Source organism: Coregonus clupeaformis, chromosome 15 (genome assembly GCF_020615455.1).
Source record: "Coregonus clupeaformis isolate EN_2021a chromosome 15, ASM2061545v1, whole genome shotgun sequence".
In the NCBI taxonomy this organism is placed as follows: Eukaryota; Metazoa; Chordata; class Actinopteri; order Salmoniformes; family Salmonidae; genus Coregonus; species Coregonus clupeaformis.
The window spans coordinates 35,051,775-35,069,712 of NC_059206.1; the positions used below are offsets into that span (position 1 = coordinate 35,051,775).

Below are 17,938 nucleotides of genomic sequence, written 5' to 3' on the forward strand. Positions count from 1 at the left end.
TAGACTGATCATTTCTTTGTCAGTGGGCAAACGTACAAAATCAGCAGGGGATCAAATACTTTTTTCCCTCACTGTATATGCTGCAATCTCCAGAGAGTTCCTTGGGACCAGAAATAATTGTTTCATGGTTTCGTGATATATAACACGTCTGGCTGAGGTTTAGCCGCTGATGCGATCTCTACGGCAAATACATTTATTTGCTCTTGACCTTCAGTGCTAATCTCAGGCTCTGGGTCTCATTCAACCCCTGCCAGCCCCGGTTAGGAGTCAAACAGATAACAGTGGCCAATGTCACAGCGTACTGTGTGGAGAATATTACCCTCCTCTCCTCACCACATCATCTCAATGTGCTTTTAGCACAGCGCTGGGCCCAGAGTGCTGACATTTAGACTTGCTGTCTGATAGCTTTGATACTTCCCTATCGCAGACCCCTTTCTTTTCACACCAATACTGAAGTCAATAAAGAGCCCCCTGAGACTCTAAATGGTGTTAGATATGAGTTATTATGAGTGATGATGAATTAGTGCTGTGGCTAAGCTAAGTAAACAGTAAAGGTTAGCCTCATAAAAGTGAAGGAGAAGCAGTGAAATGGGGTGTCATACTCCACGGGTTTCTGCTACATTTGCGGAAACCCTGGAACTCTGCTGAAACCTATAGAATAGTGCTCTCTGATGCTGTATCAGGGCTATCAGAGGAATATTTTGGGGGTCTTGGAGGGCAAGTGGTCTCTTTGAAAGATGGTAGGGTCTCAAGAATCATTCCGATTATGGTTTGAGGCTAGATGGGAATGGTGATGTTATTTTTATGGTAGAGATCCTATTTATGTTTTTTCCTGGCATTTTCACAGGATCAGGAAAAACAGGGCCTTAGTATATACTTGACTATAAATATAACTTGGTATTAACTATATATCTGGCTCCATATGTACAAGTGCCATTCAACTTTACGCTCCTTGTGTGTTTAAACACTTTGACACCTACACCGTCCAAACGATCACTTGTCGTGTTTCAATGGATAACACACACATATTTTGCATAACCAGTCCGTCACTCACGCTCGCAGGCAGTCACACATGGGCCAGACGCCTGGCCAACTTTAGAAGGATTCTAATTTGAACAATTGCTCTCCCTTATTAAATCAGTCAACATGGGCCACTATAGTCCAACCTAATTGCTCAGGCTCCGGTATTTATTGCTTTAATCGCCATTGGCAACAAAGAGGTAGAAGACCCCTTGCTAATGACCATTAGACTCAATGGGTTGGAGCGCTATCAAAGCCCTATCCCTCCCTACTTAGAGTCATGGTGCAGAATAACCGATTCACCAGATGTGTTGATTCACACCTCTATTTTTCTTTTTCAATTACCCCAACTTAATGACTGGTGTGCATTTCATGCAAATGTCAAGTGTCACTTTAGTTTTTAATCTAGTTCTCACAGAGTAAGCAGAGAGAGGCTTTGCTTTGCCCAAGAAACTCAGCCATGAGAGAAATAATCTCGCCGGGGTGGAGAACCATCACTTCAGAACCATCACTTTGTGTTATAATCATCAATCTGGATTATCTGTCTCATAAAGGAAGTCGTCTGATATGAAAGTAAGGAGGAAATGTTTCACCACAGGCCTGTGAAGTCCTGGGTAGGGGACCTAACTGGACACGTAATGGGGCTATAATGGGACGTTTGTAATAGTTTCTGTCATCAACTGATCTATCGGGGGTCAATACATAGGATATTGTTGTTTGAACCATCAGTAAACCAGCTGATGACGGTTAGGTCAGTATTGAAGTTGTAAACCCCTTCAGTCAGAACTGGTTACCTGGTTTTTGGGGTAAGGCTTAAAGCGTTAATTATCTATATAAGGAAATATGTTTGAGGAAATTAAGTTTAACATCTTGTTCTGTTCCACCCAGTTGTTTATTTGAACCCACAATAAATCCACAACACAAAACCAGTTTAGCACTAAGTTTCCATTTAGCTTATCCTCAAATTAATGATTTTATGCTGACCCAGTCCCAAAAACCTACAAAAAAACACAGTAAAAGCCCAGATTGTGGAACGTGTCTGGTCCCCTGGGTGAGATACTTCCCCCTGTCATACTGTAGTAGAGCCAGTCTAAGTTTATTAACATGGATTACATGCTGTAATGTATGTGCAATTCATATCACCCCAGACAAGGGCATGTTGAGGGCTGATGCATAATGGAATACAATAGGAGGCCACTCAACACATCACACATAAACTGCTACTGATGGACTTGGCACTGGCAGCACTCTCTGTCTGTGTCCTGGTGAGGAAGGTAAATAATACACTAAACTCTGTCCTACACATACAGTACCTAGACAACTATTCTGCTAAATTGGGAAACTTAGATGTTTTTGAAAGGTAAGTGCCAGATTGGTGGCTATTTTATACAATACTTTTTCAGATAATCTTAACTACTGTTTGTAATGTTCTTGGCGGGCTCTTTTCTTGTGCTGTTAGTAATAATGTGGGTATGCCATGTTAGCTTAGACATGCAACCTACCAAAGTTAGCATGCTTCTCAGCAGATCTATTTGTCTCCTTTATGTCCTCTAAATTTTTCAAGCCTAGGTTTTCAGTTTATGGACAGGTATACTGCAGATAGCTCTCTCTCTCTCTCTCTCTCTCTCGCTCTCTCTCGCTCTCTCTCGCTCTCTCTCTCTCTCTCTCGCTCTCTCTCGCTCTCGCTCGCTCTCGCTCTCTCTCGCTCTCTCTCGCTCTCTCTCGCTCTCTCGCTCTCTCGCTCTCTCTCTCTCAAATTGAAAAGGATTGTTTGAGTCAGCGATTGGCAACAAATGCACTGTGTCTCTTTGGAGGCTTCTCATCTCTTCTCAGACAGGGAAATTAAAGTTGTTCCTCAAAAGAGCACATTCTCATGTTTTCATCTGCGTCTTCCAGCTTACAAGTGGACCCAGCAGAGAGGAGATGGAGACACACTTTCTTTATGCTGTTTTCTTCTCAAAGTGGGTCTTTGTTCCGTTTGTCTGGGCCTAGAGCCCGTATGGTGTTTTGTGTTTCTGTAAAAAGTGTGATTGTGGTACAGCGAATGAAGGGGAGAAAATGGAGATAGAAAAAGAGCAGGGTTGTTTTAATTGAAATGATAACTTTCTGTGAGCGAGCACTGTTTTTCTTACACAAGCAGCCGAGCATGTGTGAGATAGAACTCTGAGGAATATACACTGAGTATACCAAACATTAAGACCACCTTCCTAATATTGAGTTCACCCCCTTTTGCCCTCAGAACAGCCTCAATTCGTCTGGGAATGGACTCTACAAGGTGTTGAAAGCGTTCCACAGGGATGCTGGCCCATGTTGACTCCAATGCTTCCTACAGTTGTGTCAAGTTGGCTGGATGTCCTTTGGGTGGTGGACCATTCTTGATACACACGGGAAACTGTTGAGCGTGAAAAACCCAGCAGCGTTGCAGTTCTTGACACAAACCAGTGCGCCTGGCACCTACTACCATACCCTGTTCAAAGGCACTTAAATATTGTGTCTTTCCCATTCACCCTCTGAATGGCACACATACACAATTCATGTCTCAATTGTTTCAAGGCTTAAAAATCCTTATTTAACCTGTCTCCTCCCCTTCATCTACACTGATTGAAGTGGATTTAACAAGTGACATCAATAAGGGATCATAGCTTTCACCTGTATTCACCTGGTCAGTCTATGTCATGGAAAGAGCAGGTGTTCTTAATGAGAAGTACTTCAGTACAGTAAAGTACAGCTTTATTGAGGTGCTGTACGTGTATATCTAACTCTTGTAGTTACTGAATGTGAGAATGTCTTTTAGGGGTAGATTTGTGAGATTCGATTCACACTCTTTGGGTTTGATATGGTCCCCTGTCACTAGAATAGCTTATTGTTGAGCTTTTTCTCTCAGAATTCAGAATATTTCAATTTCAATCAATGAATTTGCATTCATATCCATGCAGTGATGCTTTGGTAAACAATATGAGCCATTTATCTAAGGAACTATTTACTTTTATTACAAATCAGCTGATTCCAAATGATGCTCCAAATGATGTGTGAATGGACCAGTTGTTATGTGGGCTTACTAGCAGATCCTATGTCTTTGTACACTCTTCACTGTTTTGTAGCTAAACACCTGCCTTTATCCATCTACCACTCCTTCCAAAACCTAAAAATGCACACTACACAAGTCCCCTAACCCCTAGCCCCGACATCATCTGTGCTCACTCATTCCAACTTGTCTTTACTGGCTCACAGTAAGGCCTGGGAAACAATTGGTGCAATGTGCAGTTTTGTAAACGAACCACTGCTGGAGAACGAGGAGCGCCTGATAAGCTGTCATTGAAAAAAGGCGAGCGAGGGGATCCAAATTCATTTCCTGCCCCTGTGAACTTGCCTCTGCGCCGAATGAAAGTCAAATGCCTGAGGAGATAAAGTCCAGAGACTTTCAAGAACGCAAATACCTGATAACACGGTACCACCTGATAACACGTCTATTATGAAAATACTACGCAAAGGCATTATCTGAGGCGGTGGTCCTGAACGCATGACTCAAAGCAAGATAAAATGTTTATAGTGATGAGGCTTCAATGGAACCCCGATAATAGTGATGTGTAAGTCTAAAGTTGTTGGGAATCAGAATTGAGTGGCAGAATGTATCACGTCAATGTACCAACAAGGGGTGCAAGTGGTAATTACAAGCACACTCCTATACTCCTACAAGAACACACATTTCACTGTACAGTGAGGGAAAAAAGTATTTGATCCCCTGCTAATTTTGTACGTTTGCCCACTGACAAAGAAATGATCAGTCTATAATTTTAATGGTAGGTTTATTTGAACAGTGAGAGACTGAATAACAACAAAAAAATCCAGAAAAACGCATGTCAAAAATGTTATAAATTGATTTGCATTTTAATAAGGGAAATAAGTATTTGACCCCTCTGCAAAACATGACTTAGTACTTGGTGGCAAAACCCTTGTTGGCAATCACAGAGGTCAGATGTTTCTTGTAGTTGGCCACCAGGTTAGCACACATCTCAGGAGGGATTTTATCCCACTCCTTTTTGCAGATTTTCTCCAAGTCATTAAGGTTTCGAGGCTGACGTTTGGCAACTCGAACCTTCAGGTACCTCCACATATTTTCTATGGGATTAAGGTCTGGAGACTGGCTAGGCCACTCCAGGACCTTAATGTGCTTCTTCTTGAGCCACTCCTTTGTTGCCTTGGCCGTGTGTTTTGGGTCAGTGTCATGCTGGAATATCCATCCACGACCCATTATCAATGCCCTGGCTGAGGGAAGGAGGTTCTCACCCAAGATTTGACGGTACATGGCCCCGTCCATCGTCCCTTTGATGCGGTGAAATTGTCCTGTCCCCTTAGCAGAAAAACAACCCCAAAGCATAATGTTTCCACCTCCATGTTTGACGGTGGGGATGGTGTTCTTAGGGTCATAGGCAGCATTCCTCCTCCTCCAAACACGGCGAGTTGAGTTGATGCCAAAGAGCTCCATTTTGGTCTCATCTGACCACAACACTTTCACCCAGTTCTCCTCTGAATCATTCAGATGTTCATTGGCAAACTTCAGATGGGCATGTATATGTGTTTTCTTGAGCAGGGTGACCTTGCGGGCGCTGCAGGATTTCAGTCCTTCACGGCGTAGTGTGTTACCAATTGTTTTCTTGGTGACTATGGTCCCAGCTGCCTTGAAATCATTGACAAGATCCTCCCGTGTAGTTCTGGGCTGATTCCTCACCGTTCTCATGATCATTGCAACTCCACGAGGTGAGATCTTGCATGGAGCCCCAGGCAGAGGGAGATTGACAGTTATTTTGTGTTTCTTCCATTTGCGAATAATCGCACCAACTGTTGTCACCTTCTCACCAAGCTGCTTGGCAATGGTCTTGTAGCCCATTCCAGCCTTGTGTAGGTCTACAATCCTGTCCCTGACATCCTTGGAGAGCTCTTTGGTCTTGGCCATGGTGGAGAGTTTGGAATCTGATTGATTGATTGCTTCTGTGGACAGGTGTCTTTTATACAATTAACAAACTGAGATTAGGAGCACTCCCTTTAAGAGTGTCCTCCTAATCTCAGCTCGTTACCTGTATAAAAGACACCTGGGAGCCAGAAATCTTTCTGATTGAGAGGGGGTCAAATACGTATTTCCCTCATTAAAATGCAAATCAATTTATAACATTTTTTACATGTGTTTTTCTGTTTTTTTTGTTGTTATTCTGTCTCTCACTGTTCAAATAAACCTACCATTAAAATTATAGACTGATAATTTCTTTGTCAGTGGGCAAACGTACAAAATCAGCAGGGGATCAAATACTTTTTTCCCTCACTGTACATCCCCTCTCAGCGTGGTATCACCAGTAAAGCCAGCTGCAGTCATTTTACTCAGCTACCTCAAACACAGTCTCTGTGTCACTCCACCACCCTCGAATGTCACCCAGCCTACCATCACTGTCATTACACACCATTGTGTAATAATAAACAATCTCCTGGCCTCCTCCTCCCTGCCTTAACTATCATCCTCATCTCATGTGAGGTATCACAGTGGAAGTCAGTGGCTGAATGACATGGCTCCACTGGCCCTGTGTATACGGATGTCTCCTTGTGCCGCAGTGGTGTGTGAATGGGATTGGTCCGCGGCCAGCTCAATCACACACACGCACAGGCACCTGGACACACACAAAGGCATACGTGTACCCACCCACACACTCAAACACACAAACACACACACACACTCTAGATAAATCCCTCCGGCTTATCAGTAAGCCACACCACCTGCTCGTCCAGCCATCGGCCACATTAGCACATCTCAGCACGGGGAGGATACATGTGAAATAGCACCACCTCTCTCGCTCACGATTTCATGAAAACCCAAGCCCAACTTCCCTTCTTTCCCTCCCTTCGTTTTCTCCACCAACAAATACTCCCAGGTTCCTACCACAACTAATAGGTGCTGAAATGGCTTGGTTGTTTTGGAACATTCCGGCTTTATCAGCCTTATTTATCCTGTCCACCACCCCACCCTCCCAATAGATGATGTCGAAGATGAATCTCCTCAAGGTCCAGACACAGAAGTGGTGTGACGGTGGAAATATGCATCGGGACAACAATATATCTTTCCTGTGTCCATGCTGTGAACCTTGAAATGTGAAAATGGCCACATTGCCTGTGCAAGATAGGGAAAGCATTCTAATGAAACGTGTCATTACTCACTTCAGGTTGGCTGCAGGGAAAGAGAAGTTGATCAGCTACTGGTCTCCAGTGAATGCTCCCTTTACTGTTTTTCATTTTGGCCTTAATTTAGAAAACAAGAAATGTGCTGATGATGAGGGATTATTGTTTCCAAAATCATTAATGAAAGAGTTTGTTGCAAATATTTTGTTTAGAGATGAGATGAGCGAGTGAGAAATTCAGGACCAGAATTGTGTGTGTGAATGTACGTGCATGTGTGTGAGAGAAAGAGAGTGGGAGATAGCGAGAGTGGGAGAGAGAGAAAGAGAGAGAGAGAGAGAGAGAGAGAGAGAGAGAGAGAGAGAGAGAGAGAGAGAGAGAGAGAGAGAGAGAGAGAGAGAGAGAGAGAGAGAGAGAGAGAGAGAGAGAGAGAGAGAGAGAGAGAGAGAGAGAGAGAGAGAGAGAGAGAGAGAGAGAGAGAGAGAGAGAGAGAGAGAGAGAGAGAGAGAGAGAGAGAGAGAGAGAGAGAGAGAGAGAGAGAGAGAGATGCAGGAGAGAAGTACAAGTTAGCGTTGGCTTGCGAAACTACCTTTAACTTTCTTCATACTGGACACAGAGACATGAAAATGGTATTCACAAGGTCATCTGACGCTGGGGAAGTAGATAAGAGGCCTCATTGCCAAAATGCCGAAGTATCCCGTTAAATATGGGTACAAAAAAATATTGAACTGATTTCCTGACCTTTCTTATATCGCTCAGATATAGGACAGACACTTTAAAACATACTTTGTTTTGATTTAGTACATTTTTTATATATATTTTTTATACCTATATGTGCCTTAAAATTTTAAATCAAATATCAAAATTATCCTTGTTATGAACAACTTAAAACAATTCCATATGTTAGCTTAGTAGAAACCATGCACCGGTACTTTAGTCTCTATAATTGCCCTACATTTGTGAAATTCATGAAATAATTGCTCTGAATTCTCTGCCGTTAACATATTACCTTCTATTCGCATAGTTGTTGTTTTTTACAAAGTATTATTTTTTTGGGGGTCATTTTTTTGTTGGGGTGGTTACTGGTACATTATTCATATTAGTTTAAAGAGAATCCTCATAAAAAACCTTCTGATTAAACAAGGATAAACGCTCAATGTGACCAAGACAAATGAGATGATTGTGGACTACAGGAAAAAAAAGAGGACTGAGCACGCCCCCATTCTCATCGACGGGGCTGTAGTGGAACAGGTTGAGAGCTTCAAGTTCCTTGGTGTCCACATCACCAACAAACTATCATGGTCCAAACACACCAAGACAGTTGTGAAGAGGGCACGACAAAGCCTATTCCCCCTCAGGAGACTGAAAAGATTTGGCATGGGTCCTCAGATCCTCAACACGTTCTACAGCTGCACCATAGAGAGCATCCTGACTGGTTGCATCACCGCCTGGTATGGCAACAGCTCGGCCTCCGACCGCAAGGCACAACAGAGGGTAGTGCGTATGGCCCAGTACATCACTGGGGCCAAGCTTCCTGCCATCCAGGACCTCTACACCAGGCGGTGTCAGAGGAAGGCCCTCAAAATTGTCAAAGACTCCAGCCACCCTAGTCATAGACTGTTCTCTCTGCTACCGCACAGCAAGCGGTACTGGAGCGCCAAGTCTAGGTCCAAAAGGCTTCTCAACAGCTTCTACCACTAAGACATAAGACATAAGACTCCTGAACAGCTAATCATGGCTACCCGGACTATTTGCACTGCCCCCCCACCCCCACCCCATATTTTTACGCTACTGTTAATTATTTATGCATAGTCACTTTAACTCTACCCACATGTACATATTACTTCAACTACCTCAACTAGCCGGTGCCCCCGCACATTGACTCTGCACCAGTACCCCCCTGTATATAGCCTCCCTACTGTTATTTTATTTTAATTTTTTATTAAGAAATGAATGCATTGTTGGTTAAGGGCTGTAAGTAAGCATTTCACGGTAATGTCTACACCAGTTGTATTCGGCGCATGTGGCAAATAACATTTGATTTGATTTGATTTGAAGGAGGCTCTCACCTCTGACATCAAGCCCTTTCAATTTGCCTCTGCCATTCAGCAGGTAGCTAGCAACACAATAAAGTGGTGCACATTCTCACATTAAGGCAGTAGCTGTTCCCTGCTAGCTGAGGTGCTTGTGCCTGAATCCGTTTTGTCCCCGGCTCATAAACTCACTTAATGAATTATTAAGGACTTGGTGATAAAATGTGAATGGCGTTTCATGACTCCAGTTAATATATTTATTTCATTGTTATACAGTGAGGGAAAACAGTATTTGATCCCCTGCTGATTTTGTACGTTTGCCCACTGACAAAGAAATGATCAGTCTATAATTTTAATGGTATGTTTATTTGAACAGTGAGAGACAGAATAACAACAAAAAAATCCAGAAAAACACATGTCAAAAATGTTATACATTGATTTGCATTTTAATGAGGGAAATAAGTATTTGACCCCTCTGCAAAACATGACTTAGTACTTGGTGGCAAAAACCTTGTTGGCAATCACAGAGGTCAGACGTTTCTTGTAGTTGGCCACCAGGTTTGCACACATCTCAGGAGGGATTTTGTCCCACTCCTCTTTGCAGATCTTCTCCAAGTCATTAAGGTTTCGAGCCTGACGTTTGGCAACTCGAACCTTCAGCTCCCTCCACAGATTGAGCCACTCCTTTGTTGCCTTGGCCGTGTGTTTTGGGTCATTGTCATGCTAGAATACCCATCCACGACCCATTTTCAATGCCCTGGCTGAGGGAAGGAGGTTCTCACCCAAGATTTGACGGTACATGGCCCCGTCCATCGTCCCTTTGATGCGTTGAAGTTGTCCTGTTCCCTTAGCATAATGTTTCCACCACCATGTTTGACGGTGGGGATGGTGTTCTTGGGGTCATAGGCAGCATTCCTCCTCCTCCAAACACGACGAGTTGAGTTGATGCCAAAGAGCTCGATTTTGGTCTCATCTGACCACAACACTTTCACTCAGTTCTCCTCTTAATCATTCAGATGTTCATTGGCATACTTCAGACGGGCCTGTATATGTGCTTTCTTGAGCAGGGGGACCTTGCGGGCTCTGCAGGATTTCAGTCCTTCACGGCGTAGTGTGTTACCAATTGTTTTCTTGGTGACTATGGTCCCAGCTGCCTTGAGATCATTGACAAGATCCTCCTGTGTAGTTCTGGGCTGATTCCTCACCGTTCTCATGATCATTGCAACTCCACGAGGTGAGATCTTGCATGGAGCCCCAGGCCGAAGGAGATTGACAGTTCTTTTGTGTTTCTTCCATTTGCGAAATAATCGCACCAACTGTTGTCACCTTCTCACCAAGCTGCTTGGCGATGGTCTTGTAGCCCATTCCAGCCTTGTGTAGGTCTACAATCTTGTCCCTGACATCCTTGGAGAGCGCTTTGGTCTTGGCCATGGTGGAGAGTTTGAAATCTGATTGATTGATTGCTTCTGTGGACAGGTGCATTTTATACAGGCAAACTGAGATTAGGAGCACTCCCTTTAAGAGTGTGCTCCTAATCTCAGCTCGTTACCTGTATAAAATACACCTGGGAGCCAGAAATCTTTCTGATTGAGAGGGGGTCAAATACTTATTTCCCTCATTAAAATGCAAATCAATTTATAACATTCTTGACATGCATTTTCTGGATTTTTTTGTTGTTATTCTGTCTCTCACTGTTCAAATAAACATACCATTAAAATTATAGACTGATCATTTCTTTGTCAGTGGGCAAACATACAAAATCAGCAGGGGATCAAACTTTTTCCCCTCACTGTAAACACATGAAGGACCATGAGTCAGTCAACAGGAGGGTTACTCTGTGCAATGCTAATGTTATGGCCGACATTTACTGCCAATGACAATGCATTTTTATAGGCTTTTCACACTAGTGGCGCCAACAGAGAGGGCTGCCTCGCTTCTAGTCCTTAGGAAACTTTGCAGTATTTTGTTTTTTTATGTATTATTTCTTACATTGTTAGCTCAGAAAATCTTAAGTGTTATTACATACAGCCGGGAAGAACTATTGGATATCAGAGCGGCGTCAACTTACCAACATTATGACCAGGAATATGACTTTCCAGAAGCGGATCCTTTGTCCGCACCACCCAGGGCATCGGAACTGATTCCAGAGGCCGACCCAAAACAACGCCGCCGGAGTAGAGGCAGCCGGAGCGTTCTTCTAGTCAGACTTATAAAGTGTGCACACCGGCCATCGCTTCCGAGTATATTACTCGTTAATGTCCAGTCCCTAGATAACAAAGTGGACGAGATCAGGGCAAGGGTTGCTTTCCAGAGAGACATCAGGGATTGTAACATACTCTGTTTCACGGAAACATGGCTCTCTCGGGAAATACTGTCTCCGTCCATACAGCTATCTGGGTTCTCAGTACATCGCGCCGACATGAATAAACATTTCTCCGGGAAGAAGAAGGGTGGGTGTCACGCTCTGGTTCCGGGACTTGGTATTTTAGCCAGAGTGTGTTAAGTATTGTTGTGTTTGGGTTGGTTGGGTGGTTATTGGTTGTTTCTGTGTTTGGTTGAGTGACTCCCAATCAGTGGTAACGAGTGTCAGCTGTCGGCTCGTTATCTCTGATTGGGAGCCATATTTAAACTGTCATTGTTCACCTTGGGGTTGTGGGTTTTTGTTCATTGTTCAGTAGTTGTCATTGAGGACTTCACGATCGTGGTTTGTTTTGTATTTCTCGTGTTGAATTATTAAAGTCAAGATGTTCACTCCCAACGCTGCGCTTTGGTCATACTTCTTAGGCGATCGTGACAGAAAAACCCACCACAACGAGACCAAGCAGCGTGTCCAGGAGCCAACGCCAGAAGCAACTCTAGCGGATATCCACTTCGACTGGGTCAAGCCGCGTGAGGAGGAGAGAGGTTGGACTTGGGAGCAGAGGATGGAGAGTCTGGAGAGTCTGGCGAGGAAGATAGATGCCTGGTCCACGGGGAGGAGAGACCCCCAGAAAATTTTTAGGGGGGGGCTCACGACGTCGGGGCAGAAGGTGTACGGCCCGGAGGAGTGCAAGAGGTTGGCAGATATGGCCGCCAGTTTAAGGGGGCCACTGGTTACGAAGGGGAAGGAAAGTGTGGAGGCATGGCGAGAGGTACTGGGGTGTGTTACCAGTCCGGTCCGGCCCGTTCCTGATCCCCGTGTAGGGCCAGGGGTGTGTGTCCCCAGTGCGGTTCTGTCTGTTCCTGTTCCTCGCATTGAACCTACGGTGCGCGTCGCCAGCCCGACTCGGCCTGTTCCTGCGCCCCGCACCAAGTCTGTGGTGCGTTTCGCCAGCCCAGCCCGGCCTGTCCCTGCTCTACGCACCAAGCCTACGGGGTGCGTCGCCAGCCCAGCCCGGCCTGTTCCTGCGCCCCGCACCAAGTCTGTGGTGCGTTTCGCCAGCCCAGCCCGGCCTGTCTCTGCTCTACGCACCAAGACTACGGTGTGCGTCGCCGGCCCAACCCGGACTGTTCCTGCCACTCGCACCAGGCTAAGGGGGCGAGTCGTCAACCTGGTTCAGCCTATTCCTGCTACTCGCACCAAGCCAGGGAGGCGAGTCGTCAACCTGAGGAGGTCCGTTCCGGCTCCACGCACCAAGCCGAGGGTGCGTATCGTCGGCCAGGTCCGGTCCGTTCCTGTCTCACGCGCCAAGCTAGGGGTGCGCGTCATCAGTTTGGATCCAGCCAGCTGGGTTGGATTGGACCGGGGCCATTACGGGGGGAGTTATGTAGGGTGGTGGTCAAGCCCGGAGCCGGAGCCGCCTCCGAGGAGCAACACCCACCCAGCCCTCCCCCATTTGGGTTTTTGAGGCGCGGTCGCAGTCCGCGCCTTTAGGGGGGGGTACTGTCACGCTCTGGTTCCGGGACTTGGTATTTTAGCCAGAGTGTGTTAAGTATTGTTGTGTTTGGGTTGGTTGGGTGGTTATTGGTTGTTTCTGTGTTTGGTTGAGTGACTCCCAATCAGTGGTAACGAGTGTCAGCTGTCGGCTCGTTATCTCTGATTGGGAGCCATATTTAAACTGTCATTGTTCACCTTGGGGTTGTGGGTTTTTGTTCATTGTTCAGTAGTTGTCACTGAGGACTTCACGATCGTGGTTTGTTTTGTATTTCTCGTGTTGAATTATTAAAATCAAGATGTTCACTCCCAACGCTGCGCTTTGGTCATACTTCTTAGGCGATCGTGACAGTGGGTGGTTTTGTTTCATGATTAACGACTCATGTTGTAATGGTAACAACATAAAGGAACTCAAGTCATTTTGTTCACCTGACCTAGAATTCCTCACAATCAAATGCCGACCGTATTATCTCCCAAAATAATTATCTTTGGTTATTGTTATAGCCATGTACAGTCGTGGTCAAAAGTTTTGAGAATGACACAAGTATTGGTCTTCACAAAGTTCGCTGCTTCAGTGTTATGAGATATTTTTGTCAGATGTTACTATGGTATACTGAAGTATAATTACAATCATTCCATAAATGAAATGGTCCACCCACACAGACAGTGTGGTGAAGAAGGCGCAACAGCGTCTCTTCAACCTCAGGAGGCTGAAGAAATTTGGCTTGGCACTTAAAACCCTCACAAACTTTTACAGATGCACAATTGAGAGCATCCTGTCGGGCTGTATCACCGTGTGGTACGGCAACTGCACCGCCCACAACCACAGGGCTCTCCAGAGAGTGGTGCGGTCTGCACAACAACAGGGGCAAGCTACCTGCCCTCCAGGACACCTACAGCACCTGATGTCACAGGAAGGCCAAAAAGATAATCAAGGACAACTACCACCCGAGCCACTGCCTATTCACCCCGCTATCATCCAGAAGGCGAGGTCAGTACAGGTGCATCAAAGCTAGGACCGAGAGACTGAAAAACAGCTTCTATCTCAAGGCCATCAGACTGTTAAACAGCCATCACTAGCACAGAGAGGCTGCTGCCTACATACAGACGTGATAATCACTGGCCATTTTAATAAATGGAACACTAGTCACTTTAATAATGCCACTTTAATAATGTTTACATATCTTGCATTACTCATCTCATATGTATATACTGTATTCTATACTATTGTAATAATGTTTACATATCTTGCATTACCCATCTCATATGTATATACTGTATTCTATACTATTGTAATAATGTTTACATATCTTGCATTACCCATCTCATATGTACAGTGGGGAAAAAAAGTATTTAGTCAGCCACCAATTGTGCAAGTTCTCCCACTTAAAAAGATGAGAGAGGCTTGTAATTTTCATCATAGGTACACGTAATCTATGACAGACAAAATGAGAAAATGTTTTCCAGAAAATCACATTGTAGGATTTTTAATGAATGTATTTGCAAATTATGGTGGAAAATAAGTATTTGGTCAATAACAAAAGTTTCTCAATACTTTGTTATATACCCTTTGTTTGCAATGACAGCGGTCAAACGTTTTCTGTAAGTCTTCACAAGGTTTTCACACACTGTTGCTGGTATTTTGGCCCATTCCTCCATGCAGATCTCCTCTAGAGCAGTGATGTTTTGGGGCTGTCGCTGGGCAACACGGACTTTCAACTCCCTCCAAAGATTTTCTATGGGGTTGAGATCTGGAGACTGGCTAGGCCACTCCAGGACCTTGAAAGGCTTCTTACGAAGCCACTCCTTCGTTGCCTGGCGGTGTGTTTGGGATCTATGTCATGCTGAAAGACCCAGCCACGTTTCATCTTCAATGCCCTTGCTGATGGAAGGAGGTTTTCACTCAAAATCTCACGATACATGGCCCCATTCATTCTTTCCTTTACACGGATCAGTCGTCCTGGTCCCTTTGCAGAAAAACAGCTCCAAAGCATGATGTTTCCACCCCCATGCTTCACAGTAGGTATGGTGTTCTTTGGATGCAACTCAGCATTCTTTGTCCTCCAAACACGACGAGTTTAGTTTTTACCAAAAAGTTATATTTTGGTTTCATCTGACCATATGACATTCTCCCAATCCTCTTCTGGATCATCCAAATGCACTCTAGCAAACTTCAGATGGGCCTGGACATGTACTGGCTTACGCAGGGGGACACGTCTGGCACTGCAGGATTTGAGTCCCTGGCGGCGTAGTGTGTTACTGATGGTAGGCTTTGTTACTTTGGTCCCAGCTCTCTGCAGGTCATTCACAAGGTCCCCCCGTGTGGTTCTGGGATTTTTGCTCACCGTTCTTGTGATCATTTTGACCCCACGGGGTGAGATCTTGCGTGGAGCCCCAGATCGAGGGAGATTATCAGTGGTCTTGTATGTCTTCCATTTCCTAATAATTGCTCCCACAGTTGATTTCTTCAAACCAAGCTGCTTACCTATTGCAGATTCAGTCTTCCCAGCCTGGTGCAGGTCTACAATTTTGTTTCTGGTGTCCTTTGACAGCTCTTTGGTCTTGGCCATAGTGGAGTTTGGAGTGTGACTGTTTGAGGTTGTGGACAGGTGTCTTTTATACTGATAACAAGTTCAAACAGGTTCCATTAATACAGGTAACGAGTGGAGGACAGAGGAGCCTCTTAAAGAAGAAGTTACAGGTCTGTGAGAGACAGAAATCTTGCTTGTTTGTAGGTGACCAAATACTTATTTTCCACCATCATTTGCAAATAAATTCATTAAAAATCCTACAATGTGATTTTCTGGATTTTTTTTCCTCAATTTGTCTGTCATAGTTGACGTGTACCTATGTTGAATATTACAGGCCTCTCTCATCTTTTTAAGTGGGAGAACTTGCACAATTGGTGGCTGACTAAATACTTTTTTCCCCCACTGTATACAGCTGTATTCTATACTATCTATTGCATCTTAGCCTATGCCGCTCTGACAATGACATTGCTCATCCATATATTTATATATTCTTATTCCATTATTTTACTTAGATTTGTGTGTATTAGATATTTGTTGTGGACCTGTTAGATATTACTTGCTAGATATTACTGCACTGTTGGAAATAGAAGCACAAGAATTTCACTACACTCACAATAACATCTGATATCCATGTGTATGTGACCAATACATTTGATTTGATTTTATTTTAAATGGAGCAATGCACAACCATGCACAAAGATCCATAATTGCAGTTTGACCATATGAAATCATTGCCTGGCTACCGAAACTCCTTGCTACAGCCAAACGCTACGCCATGCCCACGGACGTTAGTTTCTTCTCCGCAATGAGTGGATCTGAGTACCTCCTGACAATTTCTAGAATGGAAATCCATTCTATACCGTCTCATTGGTCCAAGAAACCGATGAGTTGGGCCAGAGCCAGAACACACGTGGGTAAAGTGGCATTTTGAAATTTGAAATATGCAAAAAACACACATTTCCAATTCAATTAATACACACTTGTACATGTGTGAAATAGGACAGATATAAGCACCCACCAAATTATTATTATATAGATACTGAGTAAGAACTGGCAGAGGTCGTTTGACAACATACATATTACCTCAACTACCTCAACTAGCCGGTGCCCCCGCACATTGACTCTGCAACGGTACCCCCCTGTATATATAGCCTCCCTACTGTCACTTTATTTTACTTCTGCTCTTTTTTTTTTTTCTCAACACTTTTTTGTTGTTGTTGTTTTATTCTTACTTTTTTTGTCTAAAATAAATGCACTGTTGGTTAAGGGCTGTAAGTAAGCATTTCACTGTAATGTCTGCACCTGTTGTATTCGGCGCATGTGACCAATAAAATTTGATTTGATTTGATTTGAACAGACATTTGTTACCCACTCCCCCATTTCAAATTGTTACATAGGTCCATAGCATAACACTGTAGTTCTGTAACAACAGAGCAACGTTCAGGAACAAAACGTTCAGCGGTAGACTAGGGCTGTGGTGGATGAGAGGTATCCTAAACCACAGAGCAGCGATAATGCCTGTATTAGTTCCTCACTCAAAATGTCCCATAGGCCCATAGAAAATTACTTATTTATGTAACAATGGAGGAGTGTTCAGAAACACAATGTTCTGGAGTAGACTCAGAATGAGAGGTAAACAACAGAGCAGTGATAATGCCTGCATGGCAGAAGACACAGAGGGAACTTTCCCCTTATTCAGTGTTTGCTTTTTAGATTTGTTTTTGTGTTTTATGAATCTGCTGCCTCAAATCTTCTGAGAGATCATAAATCAGCTCCCTGAGGCCTGGGTAGAAAAACCCTGGCACTTTCCCCCTGCTATGATTCTGTATGGATGAAAAACATGTGAAATGAAAGATGCATCATGTGCCATACTGTACCATTTCCCCCCCTGCCTTGGATGCTTTCATCTGAGCAGGGGGGGAGGGAAGAGGATACAATGAATATCAAAAGTCGCATTTTACTCTTCTCAATTTCTTTTGACTTTGCGTTAATTCTTAGTTTTTTAGTTGTTTTGTAGATACAGTATGTGTAGATTCATACTTTGATTTACATCTTTGCTCTCTTTAGCTTAGTGTCATTGCACTGTTTATTTTATGCTATGGAACTAACTTTCAGAGCACCACCCCCTTATCCTTGGCATCTATCTATGTTGACAAAGGCTATGTTGCCACTATGGCAATGCTTTTGTCATACAGTGGACTACCATAAAAGCTATGAATTTAGTGTTTGCTTTCTGCCATTGAACATGTCGTGGGTCCAAAGTGAAATCATAATGGGGGTTTAGTCGATAGTAGAGGGATGTGTCAGGAAATAGAAGTCTGGCCATTTGAAGTATACATCAA

The 17,938-nt window shown here is 44.0% G+C and overlaps 1 protein-coding gene across 1 annotated transcript in view; it reads left to right on the top strand.

Annotated features, from left to right (window-relative positions):
* The window catches only part of LOC121582487 (astrotactin-2), a 537,985-nt gene that overhangs the window by 269,390 nt on the left and 250,657 nt on the right, over window positions 1-17,938 (top strand). The gene's annotated exons all lie outside the window — the stretch shown is intronic.